This window comes from Pleurodeles waltl, chromosome 5 (genome assembly GCF_031143425.1).
Source record: "Pleurodeles waltl isolate 20211129_DDA chromosome 5, aPleWal1.hap1.20221129, whole genome shotgun sequence".
NCBI classification, from domain to species: domain Eukaryota; kingdom Metazoa; phylum Chordata; class Amphibia; order Caudata; family Salamandridae; genus Pleurodeles; species Pleurodeles waltl.
In genome coordinates this window covers 1505531707-1505545328 of record NC_090444.1, presented here as the reverse complement: position 1 = coordinate 1505545328, position 13622 = coordinate 1505531707, and positions in this window count along the sequence as shown.

The following is a 13622-nucleotide window of genomic DNA, read 5'->3' as shown; positions in this document are numbered from 1 at the left end:
GTGCATTTTGGGTAAGGCATGCTATTAAGTTGATAGCGCGACCACCATTTTCATTTATATAGTTATATTCCCCTAGCTGTTTACTGGCAAATGGCAGTGTAGCCTGTGCTGACAAGCCAGATGAGGTGTTGATTTGTTCATAACATGGGGTAATCATTAGGAGGGGTGTTTTGTAATGGCTCTACTCACTAAAAGGCTTGCCTGAACAGTTCACTTTTCCAAAGATTTCTAAAGAATGAGTGTTTGGTTTCGGTTCCCTGGGTCAGTTCTGGTGTATTACAGAGACTTGTTTTTGTTACTTTAAGTAACTGTCTCTGTGATTTTGTTACCAATGTTTTGGTTAGCGGATCATATGTGCCTTGGCTGATTAAACAATCCTAGTGGGTGCATTAAGTTGAATTGTCTCTTTTTGTAGATGGTCAGTTATTCAAGAATGCAATTTGTAGAGGAACTCCAATTTAACTCTAGGGTCCATTCGGAAGCAATTCATGATTTTAGAGTGTTTTTTGTGTTCCCTTGTTTCAGACCATGGGGCAGCCTTGCTGCCTCGTTATGAACCTGTTGTAGACCATCTGTGAATAATTTGGTGAGGCCTGTCTAGATTATGTTCCAGCCATGCAGCAATCCTCTGTCCAGGACTAGAACCTATTCCACTTGAAAACAGATTCATAATAGAGGCATTATTATATAAAGCATGAAAGAACATAAAATGTGTGTCTTTGACTATATCATTTGTGAAGTCGTTGTAAAGTTAGTATAAAATTTCCTCTCAGCATGGCGAAGAGCAGAGTGAAGGATTTGTGGGCCGTTTTCTGACAGAAAGGTGACACAGAAGCCCACAACAGCTTTCCGCTCAGTGAAAGCAAGATGACAACTGGCACCACCTTAGGGGTAGCAAAGTATTATCTCCTGTCAATGGTAACAGGCCCACCTGTGAGGTTAAATAAGGTATTTGTGGTGGAGCTCAGAATACACTAGCAGAGCAGTGTGTATATAATGGCAGCATTTCCATGAACATCTTGTAAACCCTTAAATTGGGAAACTAACCAACTTAACTAAATTCATAACTAATTTATTTGCTATTTCATGCATCGGGGAAGCAAAATGACCCACACGTAGCACAACTCTGCCTCCGCACAATCAACTGTGGAGATGGGTGAGGACCCCATGCTATGGCAACCAAGCTAATAAGAGGGGTAATTTGTTTTGCTTAGTTGGAGGAGCAGAAGTGGCATATTTGTCTGAGAGTCCTCTCACTGCTCTCCCCCTCCCCACGGGTTGTATATCAGAATATCCCGAACAGAAATATAATCTCAAATACCTTTTGTGTCCTAAATATTGTTTACAAAACATCGTCCCATTCAGTGACAATTTATTATTATCTTTAATGGGCCAATATTTTTGTAAAAATTTTTTAGGACTCTGTATTTATGTCCGGCAATATTTTGACAAGGATATTCTGGTACCACACTTTCCCAAGAAGTCCTTTGCCAACACTACATTCTCACTGCTCAGCTACTCGCCCAGCGATTACGTCCTTTTTAAGTATTCATGGCTTCACCCTTCAGCACTATGTAAAGTACAGAGATTTCACACATTCTAGCGAATTGCTGGATAAAAGCTCCAAAAAGCCCTAGCAAAAAATTAAAGTGACACTATGGTGCCCTGCAATTTGACTACTCAAGGTTACTCCAGTTAGTGCAGGATGGTCTTAAGTCAAAAAAGAAAGCACACCTAGGAAAATGGGCCAGGAGGAAACACTACACAGCCTTTTACCCATAAAAGAATGTGTTCCCTTTGTTTGTCTTTTCTGTCATAGATGAGTCCCGATTTGACCCTGCTGCTTTCTGATATCTGTGCCCTTTCTCTTCTTTGTGTATGTCAGAACCCCTTTCAGAAGGCCATTGGGTTTGGAGGGCATACCTGGCAACCATGGTGGTTGAGGAATTTTACTCCTGATGTCCATGGGCCAAACTATTATTGATCCAGCTTGAGTCAAGTACCCCTTTTGCACTTGACTCGCAGGGTAGCTGTGGTTGAGCAGTCAAGGCCCCTTCAGCAGATACAGGTCAGGGAGCATGAATCATAACTCAAAGTGCAAACTGTATGCACAATAAATCAATGTCCAGCCAAATACTGGCTTTGTAAGAAAAAGCAGTATTTTATTTCTAACTGTACACAGCAAAGAAATGCAACATTCAAACGCAGCAAGACCGTCCCCTTGAGTTCAGGGCTCTAACAGTTGTCAGGTGCAGGGCCAGCTTTAGGGAGGTGCGACTGAGGCGGCTGCAATGGGTGCTGACATTGACGGGGTACTGACCTAAGGAAGAACGGTGTTTTTAGCAATAATGCACAATTTTAAAGCACCTGCTGTAGAGATCCTTGTGTGTCCAGCTTTCAGGCACCAATAAAAAGGTGATGATAACTCTTGTGATTAATGTTCCAGCTAGAGAGAGATCAGAGTTTTGGCTAGTGGCATTTTTGACTTGCCATAAAGTATCACATAGGATTAATATGCCTCCTGCAAAGAACAGATCTGTATTATATGTGGATAGCTGAGTGGGTTAGTAAAGCCAGCCTTTATCAGAGTTTTAAAACAAATGAAATGTATTTGGGAGAGGGACTATGGAAAGGTGAGGGGTACTTTTGCAGGTGGTAATTAGGAACTAAAAGGAGGATGTCATATGGAACGGGGGGTGCCAAAAAGTCCTAAAGCCGGCCCTGGTCAGGCGAATCCCTTTCCCACACTTTTTCTACCTTGTTCAGAGTTATTTCCCATTCCCTGATGGCAGCATCATGAAATGCAGACCATTAGAACACACTCAAGAGTTCTCTCTTTTTAACCCTTTAGGAACATCGGCCCGATTAAGAGTTTGGCAGAAAGGTTACTGTGTCAGAAACGTGACGGATATCCTGTCTACTGTATTACGATCTACATTTGCTGTTATGGGATTGTAATATGGCAGACAGGATGTCCGTCAAGTTTGTGATGAAGTAGCCCATCTGCCCAAACTCTAAATCAGGCGCTTAGTCAAAAGTGACACATGAACACAGTTGACAGGTGTGAATGTACCATCATTGTGGTGCCAGCAGCCATTTGCCAATGAATACTTGCACCATAATGACAGTTGTGTATGTGTGCGATATGTGTTGTGTACCATTGTGTCCCCATCTAAATCTGCACAGCGGGAAGACTGGCAATTATCCCACCAGCATCCTCTTTTCCCTTTCCTGCTGTGGACGCTGGCTGTGTTTCTTGGCAGAGATGGTGGTTCTAATGTAGTCTTTCCTCTATGGGACAGCCAACATCTAAATATGGCTGGCTGACCATTGTAGCAGTGGGCGGGTTTTGAGTCGAAATTCAACAGCAGGACCGTTACAGCCAACATCTAAATCAGGCCCTCAGTCTGAAATCACTGCTCAGCACTGAACTTTTTCTGTATTTACCAGATTGTGCTCTTTGCAAACACACACACTTCCAGCACACACACTGTAGGAGGCTGGCCTGGCTTGCAGTGGGTACCAATGGTACTTACACCTTGTGTCAGGTCCAGTTATCCCTTATTAGTAGAGTGTAGTAGTGTTCTAGCAGCTTAGGCTGATAGAGGTAGCTATAGCACAGAAGCCAAGCCTGAACTAGGAGACATGCAAAGCTCACGCAATTCCACTTATATCATATAGGTACTAAATCATAAGAAGACAATACTCAGCGTTACTAAAAATAAAGATACTGACAATGTGTCAAAAATATCTCAGAGGATATACTCCCTTAGGAGGCAAGTAACATTCACAAAATATACACAACTAACTGTAAGGAAATGTCTCCTTGGCATGGTTACCCCCTGACTTTTTGCCTTTGCTGATGCCAATTTATGATTTGAAAGTGTGCTGAGGTCTGCTAACCAGGCCCCAGCACCAGTGTTCTTTCCCTAACCTGTACCTTTGTTTCCATAATTGGCACACCCTGGCATCCAGGTAAGTCCCTTGTAACTGGTACCTCTGGTACCAAGGGCCCTGATGCCAGGGAAGGTCTCTAAGGGCTGCAGCATGTCTTATGCCACCCTGGGGACCCCTCACTCAGCACAGACACACTGCTTGCCAGCTTGTGTGTGCTAGTGGGGATAAAACAACTAAGTCGACATGGCACTTCCCTCAGGGTGCTATGCCAACTTCACACTGCCTATAGGTATAGATAAGTCACCCCTCTAGCAGGCCTTACAGCCCTAAGGCAGGGTGCACTATAACATAGGTGAGGGCATTAGTGCATGAGCACTATGCCCCTACAGTGTCTAAGCAAAACCATAGACATTGTAAGTGCAGGGTAGCCATAAGAGTATATGGTCTGGGAGTCTGTCATGCACGAACTCCACAGCACCATAATGGCTACACTGAAAACTGTGAAGTTTGGTATCAAACTTCTCAGCACAATAAATGCACACTGATGCCAGTGTACATTTTATTGTAACATACACCCCAGAGGGCACCTTAGAGGTGCCCCCTGAAACCTTAACCGACTATCCGTGTAGGCTGACTAGTTTTAGCAGTCTGCCACACACCAGACATGTTGCTGGCCACATGGGGAGAGTGCCTTTGTCACTCTGTGGCTAGTAACAAAGTCTGTACTGGGTGGAGGTGCTTCTCACCTCCCCCAGCAGGAACTGTAACACTTGGCGGTGAGCCTCAAAGGCTCACCCCCTTTGTTACAGCACCCCAGGGCACTCCAGCTAGTGTTGCTTAGCCTTCAGAAGCTCATGATGATTTTCACTGATTAAAAGTAGCTCTCAATACAGAAAAGGTGGGAGACTGCTGAGCTACCTGTCCTTCTACTGACCTGTAATCCTCAACAGTCAAAGGGCAAACCTGTCTGGTACACAATTACCGTTATAAGAGAAGTGATGAGAAAAATGAGAATGCAGTATAATGAAGATTACCGTTAAGCAATGTGGGCATTTTAGCTCCACACAACAAACTGAAGATGAAAAACTGAAGAAAGTATCCTTTAGCAGCAGATGAAGGAACATATTGCTTTCAATCCAGACTCTCTGCATTAATTTCTGCATTGGTATCTACTGCTCATTGTCTGCATGGCTCCCCATTTCTCTTGCCAGGCAGAAAGCTTGCTCCTAGTGACATCTTGATCATGTCTTAAATGAATACATAAATAAATAGTTTAATACATAAATGTATATTATGCCACATTTGTCAATTTCATTCTGTTATTTTATGTTCTTCATCCTTTCAACTCATTGAACATGTGATTTAGCCTTTAACTCTTTGTTTTTATATTTTATGTAAATGCCATGTTTGTACAAAGGGAGGCAAGCTGCCAAATTCAAATAAAAGGTTGACAATGTTGCTGTTGAATGCCAGTGGTGAGAGGGATGAGTGTTGTCGAAAACTGCATTTAGGATTTATATGCCCAGGGTATTAAGGCACCATCACATCTGCTCAGACCCCTATTAAAGTGCCTATAAAGATCAGGCCTCATGACCTCAAGTGACAGACTCACACTCCTTCCTGACCAGTAGTCAGCAGCATGCACCTCCACCCACACAAAGCACCTGGGATTAAATCAGAGGTTCCTCCAGCTTAAAGGTTACCAGTACACGTGCAGAGCACCAATGGGGGAGAGGATGTGATGGACCAGTGCCAGACTTCGGCCTTCACTACCCATCACACTCACACATTTGGTTCTGTTACTGTTTCCTCTTTGCTCTAATGAAATACCTTATTTGCACTGCTGCTCATTGATACAAATGGAGTCTCTAGTTGGCAGTGGTTTGCATCCTGTCCAAGTAGGGACCATCTCTATAGTCAGGATAAGGGAGTCACACAGCTAAGATAACCCCTGTTCACTCCCTTGGTAGCTTTGCTCAAGCAGGTAGGTTTATCTCGGAGGCAATGTGTAAAGTATTTGTACACACACACACACACATACACACACACAATAACACAGTGAAAACATCACAAAAGTACAACACACCAGTTTAGAAAAAAAGCCAATATTTATTTGACTAAAACAATAATTCAACATAACAAGTCAAAATATCTCTTTTTAAAAGCTTCAGCAAGTCTTAATCCATAAGAATCAATAGATGTATCTCTTTAGCACAGAGTACCTGGGATGCATAAAAAACAAAGATGAAGTGGGCCACAGGGGACGTGAGGTGCCAGAAAAGCAAAGTGATGCGTTGGTTCTGTACTGTGCAGGGGAGATAATGCATCAATTCTTTCCTCACAGGTGAGACAATGAGTTGGTTCATTACTGGCAGGGGTGTCATGCATCGATTCTTTCCTTGCAGTAAAGGCGATGTATTAATTTCTGGTCACACAGCCTCAGTTCCTTACTGCGGTGCAGAGACGATGAAAAATAGGCACCCAGTGACAATGCGTGGAAAATAAACACTCGCTGTCTTGATGAGACCACGGTCAAACAGGTGCTGCGTCGATTCTGCAGCCACAAGATAGGTGCTGTGTCAATTTTTCAGCCGCAAGACAGGCACTGCGTTGATTCTTCCGGCACGACACATTAGTGCATGGATTTTCTCCTTCAGATCGCCAGCTTGCACTTCCAAGGGCACAGGGATGGGCGTCGGCACCACTTGGCAAGATAGGACTTTCAGCAGAAGAGCCCAGGCACTGGCAGATGGAGTCTTTGTTCTCCCTGAGACTTCTTAACAGGAAGTAAGCTCAGTCCAAGCCCTTGAATAACCTTTGGAAGCAGGATGCAGAAAGCCAAGTTCACTCCTTTCAATCCCGGGACAGAAGCAGTAAGCGACAGGCCAACACAGCAAAGCAAGAGGCAAAGTGGCAGTACCTCCTACAGCATCCAGCTCTTCTTCCTGGCAGAGTTGCCTCAGTCCAGAAGGATTCTGACTATGTGGTGTCAGAGATCTAATACTTATACCCATTTCTGTCTTTGAAGTAGGCAAACTTCAAAGAGAAGTATTTGTAGTGCACAAGACCCTACTTTTCCCTGCCCTGGCCTCACACCCACTCCAGGGGGTTGTGGACTGCTTTGTGTGAGGACAGGCACAACCCTATTCAGGTGCAAGTGTCACTTTATCTCAAGAAGATCCATCAGCCTGGTGATGGGCCATCAGGATATGCAGGGCACACCACAGCTCCCTTTGTGTGACTGTCTAGAGTGAATATGCAAACAGCCCAACTGTCATCTTGACCCAGATGTGTATTCACCAGACAGACAGGGGCACAGAATGATTAAGCAAGAAAATCCCCCCTTTTTAAAAGGGGCATTTTCAAACTCACAATTCAAAAACCAATGCCGCCAAAAGTTGTATTTTGAAATTGTGAGTTCAGAGACCCAAACTCCATATCTCTATCTGCTTCCAATCGGAAATTGCACTTAAAATTCATTTCAAGGCAATCCTCATGTTACCCTATGGGAAGGTTAGGCCTTGCAATTGAGAAAAACACATTTAGCAGTATTTTACTATCAGGACATGTAAAACACACCAGTACATGTCCTACCTTTTACATACACGGAACCTTGCCATAGGGCTGTCTTGGGCCTAGCTGAGGGGTGACTACCATGCAGTTAAAGAAAAGGTTTGGGCCTGGCAAGTGGGTGAACTTTCCAGGTCGAAATGGCAGTTTAAAACTACTCACACAGACACTACAGTGACAGGTCTAAGATGTTTACATGGCTACTCATGGGTGGCACAATCAGTGCTCAGGCCCTGGGCACATATAGTGCACTTTACTAGGGACTTACTAGTAAATCAGATATCCCAATCATGGATAAACCAATCACCAATACAACTTTGACAGGGAGTGCTTGCACTTTAGCACTGCCCAGCAGTGGCAAAGTGCCCAGAGTCCTAAAGTCAGCAAAAAACAAATGCGACACACAGTCAAAAACAGGAGGTCAGAGGCTAAAAGTTTGTTGATAACCCTGCAAAAAGGGCCATTTCCAACATGCATGTGGTATCATTGTCATATCCTATGTGAATACCCATAATAAATAGATGAATTAATAAACAATATTCTAGCAAGTACAGGTGAGATGCATTCTTTAGTAGAGTATTCGCAAGGGGTGAGAAGGTTGCTTGAATCCAAATTCATGACAACGTTTTCAAATAATTTTTAAGAGCAGCATCCAGCCAAATAAAACTCCATGAACTGTTCTGAGCATTAAATGTTCCTTGATTCAGTAAAGGACATGAAGTCTACTTCTCATCAGTGAACTTCGGATGAACCCTTTACATCATTGTATGCTCAGAATGTGTCACACACTAACAACAACAGGCGCTAACCCTATAGTTAGGACTCAACGGGAGGGATAAATATTTTCACACATCTTTGAATACACAGCCAACCATACACAAGACAAGAGGAATATGGTGGTTAGCTGGAGAGGAGAATGAGATGAGAGAAAACAGAAACATAGATGATATTTATGAAACCAAACTCATTAAGTTGGAAATTATCTTATTCCTTTCATCAATAAGGTAGCTATTGTATGTATTGTGAAAATTACTTTCTATTTCGAACATTCAAAATTGATTCCTCAAACAGTAATGTAACACACATTCATCAAAATGTATAAACCTCACATTGCTACCAAATAATCTCTTTCCTAATTATATATTACAACAATATGCCTTGATTATCTACCAAAAATGCTCCATACCAAGAGAAAGTTATACTCACTACTTCAAAATGGCTAGCATTTGCTTACATTGTGCAAAGATCGGTGCTTTCATGGTAAATGTAGTTTCCTTAATTGTACTCAGTTGTATCACGGAATACATCACATGAAAACGCAAAGCTTCTCTCCAAGCAGTGCCAACACTCCCAATGCACAGTCAAGTCTTTCCTTCCTCTGAAAGCGTCGATAAACTGCTACTTGGGAGTTGTTTATTGTTCGCTTTTCCAGGCCATCTTCATTTACATTAAGCGGTTGAAGTGCATTAATGGATTAACAACTATGATCCTGAGCCTTGTGATAGCAGGGTCAAAGACATGGCTAAAGCGACAAAACATTCTATAAGTATGTACATGTTTTTTCATCTTCCCATCAACTTCATATTAAATAATGCACACATCTGAAATGAAAAATAAATGGAAATTAATGGAATTGGTGGGACATGTGCTGTTTTTCATTAAGAAACATCCCTTGCTTAATGTGATCACTGCAGATATTTCCAGAGAAACCAGAGAGTCACAGAATTGAATCCTGGTTGGCACAGTGTGCAATAAAACATATTTTAATAGTCTTTTACAAACCACATAACACATGCCATACAGTACAAGGTACGTCAAGCATACATCATTTCATTTGCAATTATAACATTTAGTGGGGGAGCTGCTAATGTTAGACCAAAACGGTATGTCGAACACCACCCAAGCATGCAGTGAATGGGAGCACCCCCCCGTGTGTGAGGAATGCCCATCGAAGTTCCAGGCCCCCTCCCATCTCCAGGTTGTAGACATTCTAGTAAGGGAGCACCATGCACAGGTCTAGCTCCCGACCAGGGAAGATCACTTAATGGCAATCTCTATCATTCCCAGATTACTCTTTGAATGCCCGATACTTTTGGAAGTCTTAGTACCCATACATCCATTGAATCTCCCAGTGGCATAGCGTGGAAATATCATCTCAGCCAATAATGTGGAGCAGGAGTTCAATACCATTCGAAAGAAAGGCGCTCATCAGTCGGAAAGTACAGTTTTTAGGGTCGAGCATGTGAGTGAATGTGCTTGCACATGCGTCTTCCATGCGAGACACTGTTGTGCTCAGTAAATGGCTTGGAGCCTGCCTGTCGCTCATCAGTTATTGGTTTGCATGGCACTCTTCTATACAGCCTCGTAGTTTGTCAGTGCATTTGTGGCACCATTTAGGTTACTCTGTGTGGAGCAGGGTTCAAGCATTAATTGATTTAAGCTTAATTAGTGCCAATCCGCTGCTCCCCCGTGATCGAGGTACTATTTTGTTTTAACTTCCAGTGCGCGGCAAACAGAACGCCTGTGACTGGCAAAAACGTGCCCAACAAGACAACCAAAATTGCAAAGGTTTTTTTAAGCTAACTTTATTTTATTTTGCTAAGTCGTCTTTCCTTTCCACTCGATTTATTTTTGTTTGTGGGTGCTGTTGTCAAAAGATGATAATTAACTTCTTCGAAATGTGTGAGAGCTATTGCATTGCAAATGCTTGTTTAGTCAGCAGTTGCCAGAGCTCAAAGGCTTCCTCACCACTCATCACGCCTAACTATTTTTATCCTGGTTTCTTCTGCTAAACACCACTCTCCAACATCTTTTCTCAAGCTAGTAACTACCGGCACCTGCTGACTCAAACCGATGTATGGCCGGCACTCTATTTCCTACTAGCAGTGTGCAAGGAATAAACTTATGTTTCATTTTATTTTTAGAATTACAAGCTCCTATATCTAGCAGGCAGGCTTGCGGGTTATTCTGTAGCTTCACCTGGAACTCCGTCAGATAGCAATCGGCTACCTGCATCCAGTATGCGTGTACCCGGAGGCAGTCCCACATCTGATGGAAATTCATGGCCTCCCTCTGGCAGCCTTAAAAACATTCTCGTACTGTAGTGGGTTGTATTTTATGCAACATGGCTGGAGTAACATACGTTCTATATTTAGAGTGAATCAGTTGGAAGTGATGGTGCAAAGGAGAGCCAGGGCACTGCTCCGTTGGGCATCAAGTCCTGAGCACAACCTACTTCCCATTTTGCCCTAGATTTAAGAGGGGGTCGCGAATATTCGCCCTCAGGGCTGTATATATCCGAGCTATGATTCTTTGGCTGCCATCTGTGCAGAGCAATAGCTCCAGCATTTGGGATACTCAGGGGTATCACTCACCAGGCCCCACGCTTTCTGAGCCATGCGGCATAGTGTGTAATAATGAAGATATTGACCTGGCCCCAAGCCAAACTGCGGCAGGGGAAAAAACAGCCTCCCTGGTAGAGGTGTCCGCCCATCCTACAGCCTCCTGCCTTCAATATTGTCATGCCCATTAGTTTGTCCAGGTGATGAAACACCGGTATGTCCCATAAAGGCACAGCCCCAGCATATGGGAGTTCCCTGTCCCATCTGTTCAGGTACATTTGCAATGCACATGGGGCAGTCAGTGCTATATGTGGATCTGCCACTGTCATGTACCCTGAGGCATACAGTCGTTTTCTGAGCATCCCATTACCGAGGTCCCATCTAACAATCTCCCATCCATGCTGTTCTGCAGGTTGCACCACCCCATCGCAAATGTTAACTGCGCCGCTTGAAAGCAAGCCTCCATATCAGGGACTCGAAGCCCTCCCAGCTTGTAAGTACGTTGCAGTGATTCCATACTGATCCTACTATGTTTCTTACCACAGACTATGGATATCATCAGTGACCTCAAATGTTTCAATATCTCCAGAGGTATGGGAAACAGGGAGCATTGGAAGACATACAAACAGTATGGGAGAGCCAACATTTTCAGAAGGGCAATCCTATTGGCCATCGACAGAGGCAGCAACAACCAGCCAAGGAGACCAGCCAGCAGCTGTATCAGATTTAGATGTAAACATTGCTATTCATCATGTGTAATTTTGATCCCCAGATATCGAAACGAGTCTGCACACCACGGTATGGCCAAATGCAGCAATGCTTTGTTGGGCACTCGTTGTACGCACCCCAGAGGATACAAAACCGACTTCTGTGGTTTTACCTGTAGCCCTGACTGTCCTCCAAAACGTGTCAGCACACCCATCTGCAGCCTTAATGTTGAGCTAGGGTCTGCGATATATACCATTAAATGATCAGCATATAGTGACACCACATGCCTCAGCGTCCACATCTTAACGGCCCATGTATCCATCACAATGCACAACTTACAAGACAGGGTTCCACCACTAGCGCAAAGAGGAGGGAGGACAAGGCGCAACTATGCCAGTTGCCTCTCTGAAGCTCCCACTCTGGTAATATAAAGTCATCAGTCCTGACTCTGGCTAGGGGCTGTGTGTATAAAAGAGCCAACAACTTTTGAAAATGTGGCCTGAAGGTCATAGGGGTCAGCGCGGCAAACAGGTATTGCCAGCTAACCATGTCAAAAGTGTCCTCAGTGTCCTGTGATACTGAGGCCAGATAGTCCCTGCTGTCCTCTACTGCACCCATCACGTGTCAGTCACCTAATATTCAGTGCAAGGAGCATATTTGGGATAAACCCGTTTTGGTCTAGGTGTATTTAGCCCACCATGACCCCCCTCAAGTGCCACGCCCATGGTGCACCAAGAATTGTTTTGTCAACATTTAACACTGAGAGCGACCTGTACACCTAGAGGCAATGAGATCCTTACCCTGCTTGTGTAGTTATATAATAGTCACCTCTCTCATAGTTTCTGGCAGGACCCCTCTCTCAAATGCCTCCTTGTACACTGCCAGAAGTTTTTCGAACAGTGTCTCTGCAAAAGTCTGGTACCACTCTGCTGGAAGGCCAGCCAGCCCCAGGGTTTTGGATGTATTTAAATCTTGTGTTGCTGTCTTAATCGCGACTTGTGTGAGTGGTGCCTCAAGCAGTACCCGCTGTGCCTGTGCGAGCCCTTGGATCTTTGGTGTTACAGTACCAGGTATGTGTCGTAACTCTGGTTGGGCCAAGAACTGCATGTAAAATATCCTATAATATGAGTAAAATGTGTCATTAGTCTGACACTTCATGTTCACTATGACACCCTGTTCGTTTCGTTGAGCTGCACTTGTGGCTAGTGATCTACCGCGGCACAAAAGTCACGCTCGTAGCCTCCCGTTCCTGTCCTCCTCCCATTAAAGTAACTATGGATACCAGATGTTATGCAGCATCTAGTTATATGCCATTTTGTGCAGGAATTCCCCCGCAATTCCTGTTCTTCCCTAGCCATCTCAGCACCCACCCGGGACTTGGTTTGTTTGCAGTGCTTCTAGCTTCTGATCAAAAGTATTAATGTTTCTGTCTGAAGCCCGCCTTGTAGAGGTGACCAGAGGTATCACCAAACCTCTCATAACTAATTTCATCCCTGCCCACTCACTGCCCCTATCTGCAGCAGTGTTATAATTTTGTCTAAAGTGGTATGTTATTTTGTTGGCAGCAGGAGGCGTGCATCGCATCATTCTGAATTGCCGTTCGTAATGCCATGTGAGGATCCAAGCCTGGTGGTGCTGACATTGGCATGTAAAACTGAGTGGGGAATGATCCAAAAGGACCCTGCTAGTGTACAGTATGTCTTCAGTTTTGTGAGATACTCCTCTGGTTAACAAAATGTAGTCCAAGTTAGAATATGTGTGATTTGCCCCTGTCTAGAGCGAATATACCTGATCCAGGAGACGTTGAGCACGCAACACCTCTACCAAATCTAACATCTTGACAAGATGACGCAGGGATTCCATCATTTTTCCTTTATATGTCATGGAGTGTGGCATATGATTCAACAAGCCATCAACGAAACAGGTAAAATCTCTGGGCAATAGTGACTTGTGTATTTATACTGCTATGAAGCCCTAGCCTGTAACAGAAAGCACTGTAAATATATGTTATTATTTTAACATTGTATTACACGCAGTAAAAGATAGGCTACCACACAATGATTTTGTGTATATGGCAAAATGAGTGCTTTCAAAGCATACATAATA